Source organism: Mustela lutreola, chromosome 6, assembly GCF_030435805.1.
Source record: "Mustela lutreola isolate mMusLut2 chromosome 6, mMusLut2.pri, whole genome shotgun sequence".
Taxonomy (NCBI): domain Eukaryota; kingdom Metazoa; phylum Chordata; class Mammalia; order Carnivora; family Mustelidae; genus Mustela; species Mustela lutreola.
The window spans coordinates 78165947-78176818 of record NC_081295.1 but is presented as its reverse complement, the minus strand read 5'-3'; the positions used below and the strand labels follow the sequence as shown (position 1 = coordinate 78176818).

Below are 10872 nucleotides of genomic sequence, written 5' to 3'. Positions count from 1 at the left end.
CGGCTTTTAGAAAAATCACAAGCTTTATTAACAGAGTGTAGGTTTAAAAAAAGTCAACGAACCTTCTTCTTCTTCTTCTTCTTTTTTTTTTTTAAGGGGAGAAAAGGAGTGGGTAGGGAGAGCAAGAGAATCTTAAGCAGGCTCCATGCCCAGTGCAGAGCCTAAAGCGGGGGCTTCACCTCGGTCTCAGTCTCTCAATCCTGAGATCGTGGCTGGAGCCAAAATCAAGAGTTGGACACTTAACTGACTAAGCAGCCCAGGTGCCCCAAAAGTTAAACAACCTTAAAGGCAGAAACATTTGCAGTCTTGTTAGCTATTTCAATTCATTCAAACCTTATCTTACTGGGCTTCAGTTTATTAGGTGAAAATGGCAAGCAATGATTATTACTACATTGTAGAGGTAGAAATATTAAATAATTTAAAGGATATGATTGTATCACCATTAGTAGGTATCTTAAATGAATTACTTCCCTGATTATATTTTCATATCTCACATAGTCTTTGTCTAAAAAGGGAATTTAGAAGTAGTCAGTAGTGAAGTGGCAAGTATCATGGGCCTTGGGTAGGAAGGCAGAGCACAGTACCAACGAGCACCATGGTATTAAGATTTTGAGCACTAAAAATGACTTTCAGGAAAGCAGATGTGATCTCAGGACTTCAGTGAAGATAAACCACCTTCTCAGGAAGCAGAGAATTGTACCTTAATTTTAATTTTTCAGCAGTATTGTCATCCATTTAATATGGATTTTAAAAGACACAATGAAACCCTAATAATAAGGTCCTCATTTTCCTGCGTGAGAATCTTTGGATGAAACTGGATATGCATTGTTATCTGTTTTACTTTGTCCAAAAGTGGTCCGCATTGTATATTGCTTCCCAGTCTGTTAAAATAATCTTCTAATAAACACGAAGACCCAAATTCCTGGTGCAGATAAGAAAACTACGCACATTCCTACCTTCTCCAAACAGCCAGGATTAGATCAAAAGGCAACCTTATGACACTTGGAGCACAAACCCTCTGGGCGCGCACAGATGGGTCAACCGACAAGTCACAAAGTCTGGGAAGCGAGAGAGAAGCGAAATTCCCGCACTTACATCAAGCGAATTCTTAGCAGAACCTTAAACAGTCACCCAGGGGAACTGAGAGTGGCGGGCGGGGAGGACATCGGTCTTGTAACGATCCCCGACGATCAGTCGTCTGTTACGTGCGCTCAGAACAGCCAACAAAGAGCCTCCGTTGCGCTTGTCCTCCAGTCCCACGTCGCCCGGGACTGTACGGCAAAAGGACACCGCGGAGGGTATGGGGGGCGGGGGCTCGCTCCGCGCTGGGGGCGGGTCCGGGCGGCCGCTCCCCCGCCCCTGGAGTAGCTGCCACCTCCTGGCAGCGCCCCAGCTCAGCAGCTCAGACGCGGCCGCATCCCCTGGACTGTAGAGGCGGCAGCGAGCCCGAGCCAGCATCGCTGCTCTCGGCCACAGCGAGGCTGGGCGAGCCCGAGCGCGAGGACACCTGGCCCAGGCGCGGCGGGAAGCTCTGCGCGCCGCTGGTACGTACCAGGTGGAGGGGTAGCGGGAGTGAGTGTGGCTGGTGCGTGGGAGGAGGGAGAGGACTTGGGGAGTCGGGGGCGACTGAGTGAGAAAAGATGTGGTAAGTGCAACTTTTCCATTTGCCGCTCAGTCTGCGCTAGCACCGGGGGATTACAAGCAGGTGCCCCGTATGCCAGAGCGACCGCATCACTATGCAAACTAAGGCACCTTTAGAGTGGAAGGGGGCGCTTAGGTCAACAGGGGTAACCAGGGAGGGCTGGTCACCTGCTTTTTGCTGGCTCTGCTCTGAAGGTGGACATTAGTGACCTCCTGTCATAAGTTGTCGAGTCCTTAGTCTCTCTCGCCCGCAAAGCCACGTCGTTTTCCTTGGGCTGCTTGTTCCAAGCTCGCGGCCACCGGCAGGGGCTCGAGCCCTAACCGGCTCTGTGGCTTTAGCCAACTTGCCTCACTCCCTTAGTCTCCGTTCATTCTTTGACAAAATGTGGTCCTGGTTAGACCAGATGATCCTGAGGGTCCCCTACGGCTACTGGGATTTCCCCGAGCCTAGGACCCCTGCCCAGGAGGAACACGAGTGAAAAGTCGTCTCGGGGGTTTAGGAGATGGAGGGCGTGGGTCCTGGTTGCTGCTGCTGCAACCCCTTTGGGGAAGCACCCAGATGTATCTTCTGGGAAAGAGGGCCCAGCTGCCGCTGCCGGTACCCTCCTGAGTGAGGCTGAGACCGAGAAGCCAGTACCGTCGGCTTAGAACTCATCCCAGGAAGCTCAACGGAACTCGGTTCCTTTGGGAAGCGCTTGGCATGAGCCGGACAAACGGGAAACACACTAAAAAACCCCCAAAGCCAAAAAGACACCCCCCCCCACCGCTCCAAACCAAGCAGGTATTATTTTAGAGTCTGTAGCCCTGGAAAGTGGAGTTTTCAAGGCAGAAGACCACTTAAACATACACTTAGAAAATAAAGACTAAAAACAATTAACGGTCTGGATACGAAAAAGTAGTGGATATAAATTACTATGAGCACTGCATGTCTCTTCGTGTACATGTAGATTCAAAATCCATCCCTCCACTCCTCTCCAAGATGCCTTTCTTCATATTGACATTGCTACACATAAAAAAAAAAAAAAAAAAAAAAAAAAAAAAAAAAAAAAAAAGCCTTCTGGGATTTAGTATTTAGAAAGCTCAGAATTTGGATTAGTAAAATGAGATGTGATGGTCACATAGCTCACAGAAAGTAGTGTAATGGAGTAGATAGATTCCGGATCAGGGTTGGTTAGACCAGCATTTTGAAAACCTTTTTTGTTTCCTGCTAGTACGATCCACACTGGTCAATGCCTCTCTGTTGAAACTATCTCAAAAGGGTTTATTTACTAAAAAGATGTTCTGGGGGGCCTGGATGGCTCAGTGGGTTAAGCCTATTCCTTCCGCTCAGGTCATGATCTCAGGGTCCTGGGATTGAGCCCCGTATAGGGTGCTCTGCTCAGCAGTGAGCCTGCTTCTCCCTCTCTCTGCCTGCCTCTCTGCCTACTTGTGATCTCTCTGTGTCAAATGAATGAATAAAATCTTAAAAAAAAATGTTCTGGAAGATAAAATGATTGGATTTTGAAGCAAAGTATGATTTTGGGAGAGGGAGATGTCTTTAGTGATTGACTTTAGTATTATCTTTGCCACATCTTTCTATAGGAAAAAAATCAAAGGCTAATGTAATACTTTATGCAGGATATTTAAAAATGTGTCACATTTTATTTGTGTTAAACAAATTTTCTCCTCTTTAGTCAATTTTAAACTAGAAATTTAGATCTTTAGAAATTTATCCCTTTCAGTGATTTTTAAGGAAGAGTTACCAAGTTGTAAAAACATCACCACAATTCAATTTTAGAAAATTTTCATCACCCCCAAGAGATCCCTCATGTCCATTTATGGTTACTCTCTGTTCTCATACCCAGCTTCAGGCAACCACTAATCTCTTTTCAGTCTTATAGATTTGCCTTTTCTGGACATTTCATATAAATGGGGTCATACATAATACCTGGTCTTTTGTTTATGGCCTCTTTCACTTAGCATAATGTTTTTGAGAGTCATCTATGTTATAGCATGTAGCAGCCTTTCATTCCTTTTTATTTAATAGTTTTCTATTATATGGATATGCCACATTCTATCTATTCTTCAGTGAGTGCTCGTTCGAATTGTTTTCAGTTTGAGGCTATTAGGAATCATGATGCTAAGGACATTTACATTTAAATCTTAGTGGATATATATGTTTTCATTTCTCTTGGGTAAATAGACTTAGAATTGCTGGGTTATATGATAAACTTATGTATAACTTTGAAAGAGCATTATAGAATGGTATTTATGTAGAAGTTATATATTTATGAAGTGTAGAAAATTCTGGAGAAGTAAGTGTTTCTGACTGGATCATATATGATTTGATAAACATTTAGACAGAAGGTTAGAAGAGGAAACACTTTGTTTCCTTTAAAATTTAGAGCTTAAATAATTTTGAAAAAGAAGTAGTACTTCTCAGAAATAAAATATTTTAATGATAGTTGTTTTGGAGCAGTTTAAGATTCATAACAAAATTGAAAGAAAGGTGTAGATATTTCCTATATACTCTGAGCCCCCAGACATGCATAGCTTTCCCTTATCAAAATCTCCCACAAGACTGGTTACATCTTTTTGTTACCAGTTACATTTGTTACAATGGATGAACCTACATTGACACATTGTAATCATTCAAAATCCATAGTTTACCTTAGAATTCATTCTTGCATATTCTGTGGGTCTGGAAAAATATGTAAGGACAAGCATCCATCATTAAAATATCATACAGAGTATTTTCATTGCTCTAAAAATCCTCTGTTCTCTGCCTATCCATACCTCTCCCCAATTTTTTTTTGTTTTGATGCTTAATGAATGTAAATCAGGCCTAATGAAGACTAAATTTCCTTTAGCGTCCACTGAAAATGGAAAAGAAAGCAATTTGAAAATTGTGTTTTAAAAGTTGATGAGACTCAGAACTGAATGGCTTGGTAGTAAATTCAATGGTTTTCCATTCCTTCAATACAAGATTTTAATTGAGTTAAAAAATCTTTTTTTCCAAATATTAAAAAAACCTGTATAAATCCTGTAATAAAATAAGCTTCCTTAGCCATGATTTTACAGAAAACTTTTAAGTAATTAAACATATTCTATCCTTAGATATAGAGATCTAAGGCCCATGATTGATTTGTGAAAGGTACAAAAATCATGTATTAAGAATTAATTAAATATAATCAAATAATCCAAACCATGTATTACTAATTATTTAATCATGTATTATTAAATTATTATTTAATTAATTTAAATCATGCATAATAATTAAAAAATGTATTAAGAACAAATCTAGGATTTCTGTATTTTTGTTTTAAAACTTTTGCCATTGGGGAGCCTGTGTGGTGTTGGTTAAGTGTCCACCTCTCGGCTTCATCTCAGGTCATGGTCTCAGGTTGTGAGATCCAGTCCTGCATCAGGCTCTGCTCTCAGTGTGGAGTCTGTTTAAGACTCTCTCTCCCTCTCCTTCTGCCCACCCCCCAAACAAAACAAAACAAACAAAACAAAACAAAACAAACTTCTGCCATTAGTGCAATGCTCTTCTGAATCTTGTTGGTCTCAGAAATTTTCATATTAATATGCTGTATATACTTTTTATAAGTCATTATCAGTTAGTGGCATTACATAAAGAGAACATACTCAGAAAATCAAAAGTGGTTATTATTAGTTTTAATTTTTATTGGAAATACAATTGATTTTGAGAAATCAAATAATCTACTTTTCACTGAAGTAAGATAAACTATTTTAGCTCTCAAAGGCAAAAGCAGTGTTATGCCCAGGAATTGTATGTTCTGGACTTTATAAATCAGAGCAGGTTTGTGTCCTTCAGTCACTCCTTTTTTTAAAATATGATGGCATCCAAGAGTTGGGATGTCTAGTTAGAAAAGAAGTTCAGAGCTGTCTAAATAAGAATGAAATGATTTGGACTTGTATATATTCATTTTACAGGAGGAGGTAATCTCACCTAGGATCCTGGATCAGTTAGAATAGGATTTCTCAGACTGCAAAGAAGATCAGGGATATAGAGACACATAAAGATTATGTAGTCTGGAGCCAAGACAGCTTGAACACTTGTTAGAAGCTTTTACAGGTAAAATAAGTGGAACTAAATATTTTTCTTCTATCTCTTAAATTCGTTCTTCCCATAGACCCTACTTCCTGCTAAGCCCTAATATCCACCATGTTGATGAAAAAGAACCCCATTTTGGAATATGGAAATCACCATGGTTAACTCTAAGGCTTTCATTTTTAAAGTGGTGAAGTAAAGGAGGAAACTGAGGTCCAATGTGATAGTTTCAGGAATAAAACCATGGAAGACAGGGAAGAGTTAAGCAGTGTTCCCAAACATGTGTCTTCTTAAATGGCTATATCATTCTTTACTTCTGGACTTCTAGACTAATCCTTATGGGCTGTGCTAATATGTGTCAAAATAAAACAATATAGGGTGCCTGGGTGGCTCAGTTGGTTAAGCAGCTGCTTTCAGCTTGGGTCATGATCCTGGAGTCCAGAATTGAGTCCTGAATTGGGCTCCTTACTCAGTCTCCCTCTGACCCTCTCCCCTCTCATGCTCTCTCTCTCATTCTCTCTCAAATAAATAAGTAAAATCTTAAAAGAGAAAACTATATATATAGTTTTTTATGTATATATAGACTATTGTCTATAAATATATATATTTATAGATAAATACAAATATGTATATAAATATATATACATAAATTTTTAAGTTGTTTTTAGAGAGAGAGAGAGAGAACAAGTATGAATGGGGGAGGGGCAAAGGGAAAGGGAGAGAGAATGTTAAGCAGACCCCATGCTTAGCACAGAGCCTGATGTGGGACTTGATCTTGCAACCCTGCAATCATGACCTGAGCTGAAATGAAGAAGAGTTGGATGCTTAACCCACTGAGCCACCCAGGTACCCTGAAAACAATATCTTAAAAATCAGCATGTGTATGTGTGTGCACGGACTTGTGCACACATAACTAAGGATGGCTTACAACTCATGCAGTTGTATTAGTTTATTATGTTTGTTTATTTAAAAAAATGAGAATAAGTGCTTCTCTCATGGAGTCTCTGGAGCCAGATACATGGAAATTTCAAAACATTGAAATAAACCCCTCTTGTCTGCCTTTCCTAAAGAGGCCTTGAAATCTAATAAAAAGCTAGATTGTAGAGATGATGGATTTTTTCCACATTCTAAAGGTTTCTAAAGGGTCCATTAAGCCAAAAGAAGATATTATAAAGTCCAAGGCTTCCACAGAAACCACTCTGCTTCTCAGTTCCTACATCCCTGGAAAAGGACATCTGTCATAATTGTGTTCATTGCAGTAAGGGAGAAGTAACAAAAATAAAAAGCAATTCTACATCTTTCTAATATGCCGTGACACTGTGTACTTGTACCTATAGATACTCTTCTAGCTCTGAGGAGGCTGAATTTGAGGGGATTGTAGTAGCCCAAACAAGAGATGTTAAAGAGTAAGTCAGGAATTAGGGATAAAGAATTAGAGATGCACAAGAGTACCTCAAGTCTAGAAATGTTAGAGACTGAAAATGATGAGGCTTGATAAGTGGTAGAGGAAATTAGAGGGAGGTGGGAGTGAAGAGTGCTTCTCAGATTTTTGGCTTGAGTTTTGAGGCTGTACGAGAATGAGGGCAGATTTGGCAGTTTTACTGGGTTGGGTAATGTCTCCTCAAAATTCACGTACTTCTCGATCCTCAGAATGTGACCTTATTTGGAAAGGTCATTGCAGTTGTAATTGGCTAAGATGAGGTCATCCCAGAGTGGGATGGACCCTTAACCCAGTATGACTGCTGGCCTGATTAAGAAAAGACTCAGAGACGGAGACACGTAGAGGAAGACAAACACATGACAGTGGAGGCGGAGATTGGAGTTATGTAGCTGCAAGGGCTTTGCCAGCCATCACCAGAAGCTAGGAGAGAGTCGTGGAACAGATCCTCCTTCGAGACCCCCAAGAAAGAACCAACCCTGCTGACACCTTGATTTTGGGTTGCAGGCCTTCCAAGCTGTATGGGAGTAAATTCATCTTGTTTTAAGGCACTTAAACCAAGTGACAATTTGTCATGGCAGCCCTAGGAAACTACTATAGTGGGGGAAGAGGAATCAGAGGTAAAGATGCCCAAGAGGCTGTTCTTTAGGAAGCGTACTTTTAGCTGACGTTTCAACCAGGAGGTAAATATGATAACGAGGCCTCCATGGCAAGCACATGGAATGAGGAAGGAAATGGGAGAAAATGGAAGCCGGGAAAGTAAGTTCTTTTGGGAGCCCAAAAAGAGAAGCTGGAAAGGGCATTGTCATAGCAACACAGGTATGTAGAGCATCAAAATGTGTGACATAATCAATAGGTCATAGTCACAGGATGAACCAGTAGGAGAAGGCCTGAAAGGATATTTTACTTGACAAGTAGAAAGGCTGTATGATTGGGAGGGAGAAACCAGATTTTATTGGGTAAGAAATGGAAAGTAAGGGAATGGGGTTAGCCAGTGTTAAGTACTCATCCTGGGATTATAGCCAAAAGATACAAGAAAAAGATAGATGGGTGGGTAGTGGGGGTCAGAACATAGGGTCAAATTAGTTTTTAGTTACTGTTTCAAGGAGAACCTTGGTTCTCTCTTTAGATACCATGAATAAGTGATTAGAAGGTACAGAAAAGATAATTCATGAAGCTGATTTCCAAAAGAGGTAATGGGATTAGAACAAAAGTAGAGGTCTTCAACATAATATTTTTCGATTAGTAACACAAGATTGAAATTTTCCTAAGGGAACATGATTATTTTTTCTTTCAGTGGAAATGATTGTACATGATAAGGGAATGAAAGCTTCTTCTTTTAAAAAAAAAATGATAATTTTAGAGAGAAAGAGAGAGAGGGAGAGCACAGTGGGGAGGGCAGAGGAAGAGGAAGCGACTCAAGCAGAATCCTTCTGAGTGCAGAGCCCCAGGCAGGTTTAATCTCAAGACCCAGAGATCACAACCTGAGGTGAAACCAGGAGTTGTAAACAACCAACGTTGATTACCCAACTTCACCACCCAGTTGCCTCGGGGGAATGGAAACTTCTATTTACTGAGCAATGTACCAGGCCCAGGCTAGGTGGTTTCACAAATTTTATTTATTCTCCAACCTGTGGAGTTGGCCTTATGGCCCTATTTTCTAAGTAAGTAGGTGAAAACAACATCTATTCAGTCATTTAATAGAAAGTGGCAGAGTTCAGATAAAAAGACAGGTTTGATTGGTGCCTAAATTCACAGCCTACCATTCTAACTCAAAATACTCCGCTCATTCATTCATACTGAACATTCTTTAAAAAAAAAAAAAAAAAAAAAAAACCATTTATTTATTAACACATTATTTACTTTATATCTTCCTAAATTAGCCATCTGTGAGTTTTTTTTTTTTTTAACTTGTTGTTGTTGTTGTTGTTTTATTGAAAGCTGTGCACCCAGTGTGGGGCTCAAACTCGTGACCCCAAGATCAAGAATCGTGTGTGCCAGGCAGGCACCCCATTTTTTTTTCCTTTTTCTTTCTTTCTTTTTTTTTTTTTTAAAGATTTAATTTATTTATTTGACAGAAATCACAAGTAGACAGAGAGGCAGGCAGAGAGGAAGGAAGGGAAGCAGGCTCCCCCTGAGCAGAGAGCCCGATGCAGGGCTTAGTCCCAGCATCCTGGGATCATGACCTGAGCTGAAGGCAGAGGCTTTAACCCATTGAGCCACCCAGGCACCCCGTACTGAACATTCCTAAGTCACTGCTGAGCATGACACATGTCCTGTGCTGCTCCTCATTATTAGTTGTTAAAGATGGTTACAAAAAAGCAATGTGATAACTTGGGCAGTCCATCCACTGTGTCCTGACATAGTCAAAGTCCTGTACCACTGAACCAGGTTTGGTCTACTCCAGGTTATTTCAGGTTTTTATTCATTTGTACCATATGGATTTGACAGTGAAGAAATGAGACCAGTCTACAACATGGGGTGCAATTTTTTAAATTTGTTTGCCTCAGGGAAGAGTGGAAGCAGGTTTTCAGGAGGAAGTGAGACATATTTTCCTCACAGGGTAGCTCCCTGAAATATTTGTGGAATTTTGCCAAAAAATATTAAGGCTCAGGTAAAACCCAGCATGAGTTGTTCCAACTCTGAGGATTCCATGTTTTGGGTTCTAGTTTGAATCCTTTGACAAGACATATAAATCTTTCAGTTTTAATTGCAAAATGCGGGAAACAAAGCACTTTTTTCCTCATAGATGTTTATTTTTATCAATTTAAATAAGTACCCTATTTTATCCTCTTTTGTTGAAAACTTTTTATATTACTTATCAATAATTAGTATTGGTTTTAATAGTCAATAGGTTCAGTCTTCACTTTGCTGATTTTATCTAAATATGAGCCACTTGAAATATGGTTTAATGAAATAAGGATTTTGTGTAACGACAACAGTTTATGCTTTATCTAAAAAAATCTCAAATTATCTTATAAAAAAAAATTGTTGGGGAGACTGGGTGGCTCAGCGGTTAAGCATCTGCCTTCAGCTCAGGTCATGATCCCAGAGTCCTGGGATCAAGCCTCACATTGGGCTCTCTGCTCAGAGAGGAGCCTGCTTTTCCCTCTCCCAATCCCCATGCTTGTGTTCCCTCTCTCACTGTGTCTCTCTTTGTCAAATAAATAAATATCTTTAGAAGGAAAAAAAAAAAAAAGATTGTTAAAGGTTTACATTATTTGTTAACTTCTTTCAGATATTTTTATCATAAGGCCATAATGTAATTAAGAATATTTAAAGATTTTTAAATTTCAATTTTAACATTCAATATTAATTATCTTCCAGTTTTGGCACATTTATAAGATTATACTTTTATAATCCTATTGCAAATTTTTAAAAAACTGGCATTTTTCCTTATGCAAAGTGACCCATGAAGTAGTTTTTGGCTAGGTGAACTTTAGGTATGAAACATAATTTTCCAGTTTTCCAAATGGGTACATTCTAATTTTGCTCCATCCTGTGGTAATCATTGATTTGAGAAATGAGAGAACAAAGGAAAAACATACTCAATCCATTAAAATACATTGCTTTAAATATTAGCAATGTTCAAATGTAGATTTCAGTTTTACCAAGAATAATATGTGCTTACTATTGTAAATTCTTCACCAAAAATCTCAGATTCGTACTCTCATCTTTTTTGTCAATTATACCTCGTTACATTATAATGAGTTATTGTACATGTTATTTCCAGACCAGG

The 10872-nt window shown here is 39.5% G+C and overlaps 1 protein-coding gene across 4 annotated transcripts in view; it reads left to right on the top strand.

Annotated features, from left to right (window-relative positions):
- The first annotated feature begins 1135 nt into the window (after positions 1 to 1135).
- PKIB (cAMP-dependent protein kinase inhibitor beta) overlaps positions 1136 to 10872 on the top strand; it is a 111320-nt gene continuing 101583 nt past the window's right edge. Inside the window, exon 1 of one of the 4 annotated variants that reach the window (XM_059177690.1) lies at positions 1136 to 1544. The gene's annotated coding sequence lies outside the window, so the exon portion shown is untranslated. The remainder of the gene's footprint in view (positions 1545 to 10872) is intronic. The other 3 variants (XM_059177689.1, XM_059177694.1, XM_059177695.1) reach the window with 3 other exon arrangements.